This window comes from Triticum aestivum, chromosome 4A, assembly GCF_018294505.1.
Source record: "Triticum aestivum cultivar Chinese Spring chromosome 4A, IWGSC CS RefSeq v2.1, whole genome shotgun sequence".
Taxonomy (NCBI): Eukaryota; Viridiplantae; Streptophyta; class Magnoliopsida; order Poales; family Poaceae; genus Triticum; species Triticum aestivum.
Genome location: NC_057803.1, coordinates 330,270,129 through 330,276,707, shown reverse-complemented (window position 1 = coordinate 330,276,707; position 6,579 = coordinate 330,270,129).

Genomic DNA, 6,579 nt, shown 5'->3' with positions numbered 1-6,579 from the left:
TAGTTCACCACCTTTCATATCGTCTCTGCTTCAGATTATTAGATATTGTGTGTGTTTGTCAATGAACTGCCTAATTGGATAACTCGATTTCTCCGCAGCTTTTAGGTACTGCTTGATTGATCCTGTCTATGTCGATGCTATTTTACAAGAAATTGCTATTTTTGTTTGGGACTGGTGTAATTGTTATTTTTGTTTGGGACTGACTAAAGAACAACATATACTCCCTCCTTCTATCTATATAGGGCCTAATGCGTTTTTCGAGGCTAACTTTGACCAAATATTTGAACAATAATATATGACATGCAACTTACACAAAGCATACCGTCATATTCGTATGTGAAAGGAGATTTCAATGATATAATTTTCACATTATGCATGTCATGTACTATTAACCTTGCCAATAGTCAAAGACGGTCTTAAAAAACGCATTAGGCCCTATATAGATGGAAGGAGGGAGTATAAGTATGTTTCCCTCTGTGACTCGCCTGATGATCGGACAGCCGAGCCTCCGGTACATCTTTTATTTTCGGGTTTACAATCCTCTGCAACTAAGTCCAAAACCTAGCCTGGACCGGAGCTAATCCAAGTCATAGTAGACTGACTTTCTTCATTGGTTTTTTCTGGGACTATCACTGGTCTCCTGGTAGACCGCTCACAGACGCAAGCAGAGGAATTCATGTTTACCTAGTATGATGTAATCGATGTATATTCTTTGGCTCCATTGTTGGAAGGCTTTGGTGCGGCTGCTCTCCGTCTCTACCGGTGGCGGCCTCGAATTACTGTTCACGGGCATCGGTGGTCAAGTTATTGGTCAGCAGATGACCTGATTCAGTAGTATGTGTCCGTCATTGTGGCTGCTGTCACTTTATTTACTGCAGTTCTATACACGTGCCTCATGGCAAAGTTGTAGTCCGTCCGTTCTTAAATATTTGCCTTTTAAAGATTTTAACAAATGACTACATACAGAGCAGGTGAATCTATATTTTAAAATATGTTTATATACATCTGTGGTAGTTCATTTGAAATTTTTGAAAGGACAAATATTTAAGAACGAATGGAGTACTTTTGTTATTTATCTCTCTGCTTTGCCTAGGTATCGCCGAGAAACACCCGGTCTGTGGTGCAGCTCGGGGACCCCGCCCCCGCGCACGTCCAAGCCGCCGTGCACGGTGCACCAGACACAGTCGTGAGCTCCGCTTGCTTGCCGTCGCGCCAAACGACAGGTGTAGCAGTTCGCCGCTCGTGTCGCACCCCCCACCGACAGTGTTCTTCTGTAGCACCTCGGCCTAGGTGTTTCTCGGAGGTACATGACCCCGGTGCCCCCACAACACCTCGGCCATGGCGGGTGCATCCGTCGGAGGCTCCACCACCACCCAGACAATCGATGGGCAGACCAGGAGCAAGAGCTCCTCCGTGGTGGCGCTCGGCCTCGCAGGCGTCGTTCGTCTCGGCCGGCGAAGCCCCAACAACTCTGGTTGTGGGTAAGCTCGTGTTGGATGCCATACTGACCCAAAACAAAAGCGGACAAAAGCGTTCACTCGCCTGACCCCAAACGACAATTGTCGGAACCATGCATATCCATCCGACGACGCCCTTTTTTAGCACAAGAGCCTTATCTATAAGTTGGTCGTTGTACAAGAACCTCAGTTTTACATTGTAATGTCATCTCGGTTTTCCAATTGATTTCATAACCCATCCACAACGTGTCATCGCATCGATAGATTACACGTAATCACAGCACCCTTTCTATGCATGGGACGTTGCAACCACCGTCATCACAATAAGGCGGACGTTGCACCCAACCGACACCATTCGACCCCGTGTAAGTCTTTTATGATGCGTGTGCGTTAAATCAGATGTTAAAGAACTAGAGAGGGATGGAGCGATGGATAGCTAGATATAACATTACCGCATCACTTACATAAGAACCTCCCTTTTACATTGCCAGTGGCATATATACCCACTTGAGGGCACCTTTTTTGTGCACGAAATCCTTTTCTATAAGTTGGTCGTTGTATAAGAACCTCCATTTTACATTGTCGGAACCGTGTATATCCACCCGAGGGCACCCTTTTTGTGTGCACGACAGCCTTCTCTATAAGTTGATCGTTGCACAAGAGCCTTGGTTTTACATTGTAATGCCACGTAATTTTTCTAATTGATTCCATAACCCATTTGCAATGTGTCATCGCTCTATTAGATTACATGTAACCATTGCACCCTTTTTCTGTAGTGGACGTTGCACTCACCGTGATCACTATTACGTAGACGTTGCACCCACCAACACCATTTAACCCCAGTGTAAGTTTTTAAGATGCGTGCGCGTTAAATCAGATGATAAAGGACTAGAGAGGGATGGAGTGATAGATAGCTAGATATATCATCACCACAACGCTTACACAAGAACCTCCATATTACATCGTCGGAACCATGCATACACACCTGAGGGCACCTCTTTTTGGTGCATGAGAGCCTTCTCTATAAGTTGGTCAATGCACAAGAACTTCTGTTTTACATTATCTCAACCGTGCATATCCACCCGAGGGCACTCTTTTTGTGTGCACGAGCACATTCTCTATAAGGTGGTAGTTGCACCAAAGGATACCACGCCCTGTGTAAGTTTTTAGAGATGCATCCACACAAAATCTAATGTTAACCTTACATTATTGAAACCATGCACACCGCACGAGGGGCATTATCTTTCATAGGAACGAGAACTTTCAATAACCTTCATCCTTTTTTCTGGGATTTGATGTGCACCACATTTGCCTACATACGATGGTGACAACGTGGATGTGAGTGTGCATTGGGTTTAGATGGTAAATTACCATCGCAACGCTTATATTTACATGGAGAACCTCAGTTTTACACTGTAAGCACCGTGCACCCACCACACAGGGCACCTTTTTTCTTGTGCATGAGAACCTTCTGTAGTGGTTGCTTGTCCTTCGTGGACTGCTCAGGGTTCATTGGCGGGTACCAGAAATGAGAGAGAGAGAAAGAGGGGGGATTTTCGACAAGCACCATTTTGGCTAAAGGGGATGGTAGCGAGGATGAGAGCGTGCATGATTCGTCATTGCAATAATGTAGACGTTGCACCCACCAACACCATTTGACCCCAATGTAAGTTTTTTATGATGCGTGCGCGTTCAATCAGATGATAAAGGACTAAAGAGGGATGGAGAGATGGATAGCTCGATATATCATCACCACAACGCCTACACAAGAACCTCCATATTACATTTGTCGGAACCATGCATACCTACCTGAGGGCACCTCCTTTTGGTGCACGAGAGCCTTCTCTATAAGTTGGTCATTGCACAAGAACTTCCATTTTACATTATCGGAATCGTGCATATCCACCCGAGGGCACCCTTTTTTGTGTGCACGAGCACATTCTCTATAAGGTGGTCGTTGCACCCACGGACACCACGCCCCGTGTAAGTTTTTTTGGGATGCATGCATCCACACAAAATCTGATGTTAACCTTGCGTTGTTGAAACCATGCACACTGCACGAGGGACACTAACTTTCATAGGAACGAGAACTTTCAATAACCTTCATCCTTTTTTCTGGGATTTGACGTGCATCACATTTGCCTACATATGAGGGTGACAACAAGGATGTGAGTGCGTTGGGTTTAGATGGTAAATTACCATCGCAACACTTATACTTACATGAAGAACCTTAGTTTTACACAATGAGAACCGTGCACTCACCCTAGACGGCACCTTTTTTCTTGTGCATGAGAACCTTCTGTAGTGGTCATTTGTCCTTCGTGGACCGCTCAGAGTTTGTTGGTGGGTGGCGAGAGAGAGAGAGAGAGAGAGAGAGAGAGAGAGAGAGAGAGAGAGAGAGAGAGAGAGAGAGAGAGAGATTTTAGGAGCACCATTTGGCTAAGGGGATGGTACCGAGGATGGGAGTGTGCACGATCTGTCATTACTATAAGGCAGACGTTGCACCCACCACCACCATTCATAGGGATGTTTGGTTATACGTAGATACTATTGGGCCTACATAGCACGCTTCTTAAAGCACCTCTGGTCCTGGCTCGCTATGAACGGCCGAATCGATAGTTTTCGGTGAGCCAGGCTCAAGGGAGGCGAGGAAGCGCACATGGGTGGCTCGCTGTAAACGCGTTAGCAGTTAATCACTTGTCCCCTTCCTCCTCCTTCTGGGTCAACCCCTCCCCCTATCTCTCGCTCTGCTCCTTCACAACAGCCCGTCGCTTCAAGCTCGCCGCCGGCCCTCCTCCCTGTCGCCACCAAGTCCTACCACCACCCAACATCGTCAGATCCAGCAACCCTGATCTCCTGCGCGGTGGATCCATCTCGTCCTTGACCAGATCCCACCCCTACTACGAGGTGGCATCGGATCTTCCATGCGGCGCCGACGAGCACGCGACGATGACTTGACGCGACGTCGACTCTATGCCATTAGCGCCAGCACTGAGTCGGCGGCCGCCTTGACATCGCGCGACTGAGGCTGCGCGGATGGCGTGGCGCCCAACGGCGTGGCCCGCAACGCGTCCAACATGCGCCGAACGTAGGTCTTCTCCGGCGTATGCTCGAGCACTTGGTCTGCGTCGGCCCGCAACCCCCGGTGTGTCCCTGCACCCGACGTTGTTCCTGCACCCGATGCCGACCATCCGTCACATCCTAGTGGCCTCCCTAGGCACCCACTTCTTCTAGCACCTGAACGGGATCGAGGCCGTGGTGCTCTACACCCCTCGGATCTTCAAGGCAACCACAACAAGGGCACCGTCCTCGCCACCTGGTCCCTAATTCGATCGGTCGATCCATGGGTGCAGGAGCAAGCGGTGAAAAATGGCCATCGTGCGTGGCCTCGACCGCCGACCAACGCTTATTATCAGTTGGTAACACGTACGACGTAGTCCGTGTGGTTGGAGGTGTGGCAAGTGGCATGGTCCTCGGCCGCGGCGGCCTCCCACGACCCCGGCAGCGGCGGGAGAGGCGTCACGGGGCTCCCAATCGCCAGCGACGAGAAGTCCAGAATGCTCGAGGATAGCACCTCCAACCCTCCACGGGGAGAACCCGTTGCAGCCACCAGAGCCGCCGGCGGGGAGGAGAGGGCAGAGCATCTTCAAGCTCGTTGGCCGTGACCCGGGACATCGGCGACGTGCACCTCAAGCTGTTGGTGGTGGCGGAGCCGGAGACCACGACAATGGACGTGGGTGCTGACTGTGAGCTGCTCATCCTCTCCTCCGACGGGCTCTGGGACAAGGTGGGCAACCAGAAGGCCGTCGACGCCGCACCATTTTCCTTGTGCCCGGCCTCGTTGACATGTGGGTTCTACTGTGATCTTCTTGTTAACCCCTAATTACTATGCATGTATGCAACCAAACATCGGATGAATATTGCATCTGGATGACAAGACCTCTCGTGCAGGTGACCAAATAACACGGAAATGTTGCATTTTACCCTGTATTTTCTTAAACAGACCTGCTAAGCTTGCCTCTTTTTTCGATGCAACCACCAAAAATCAATGTAAGCAAACACCCCCGTAGGCACGACAGCCAGCGTGGAATTATTGCCGTCAGATTGAGCGTCATCTTGTGTACTAAAAATGCGTGTTTGTAGGGGCCACATCATGAAATAAGTTTTTGGATCAGTTGACTAAATAAGATTCTCACCCACGAAAAAAAGTCATGGTTTTCATGAAGAGGTAGGCCTGGCTCTCCGTGCAGACTAAGCTCAGCGGCAGGTGAGAGAGAGGGAGATTGACCACTGAGTGGGAATGGGAGGAGCTGCTTTCGTTGAAAATTCAAGCACCCACACACGCACGCACACAGGACGACGGACGGATGCTCTTTCTCATTTTACCACCCTTTTTACTGGCTTTGGCTCCTTAAAACGAGGCTCGTGCTTTTTTACCATGTCTGTCGACCAAAGATGATTTTGTTTTCCTTTACTACTGCAGCAAGGACACAGTAACTAACGTGCTGCCGCTGCTGCTGCTGTAAAAGAAACAGTGCAACCGCGTGCTCGTCACCACCCCTACCTGCTGTTGCAGCGAGCAGCAAAGCCTTGCCTCGGATCTCCCGCTCGGGGTGAGGTTTTGGCGAGAAGCGGACGGTTTATCTACATCCCGTGATGGCCCGCCTTAAGCTTGTGCTTGACCGCTCGTCTCTTCTGGGTTCTGGTTGCACATGCATCAATCACGTGATCCCAACCAGTCGCACCGCTACCATTGCTGCGCGGACAGATACATGCAAGTTTGATTTTCTCACGTTCCGCGGAGGCACCGACAGCCTTTCTTATTTGAACATTTTTGGGGGGTCATCTTCAACTCTGGCTGCAAATAAGCTTCGACGTCCGTTCACGGCACTGATACGGAAGTCAGTCATCTAAAGTTGTTCAAATACATTTTAACCACTGTTTAAGCTAATCAAACGATATCGTGCAAATATGAGGGATTCCATTAAATTTCACATATAATTTACATAAACGGACAATTTTTCGACCGTTTTACAAAAACTAATAAAAAAACTAAATCCTAACCAGACGACCACCTCGTACGTGTTGTCACCCTATGCTACGGAGCCCTGGCGACGACCTT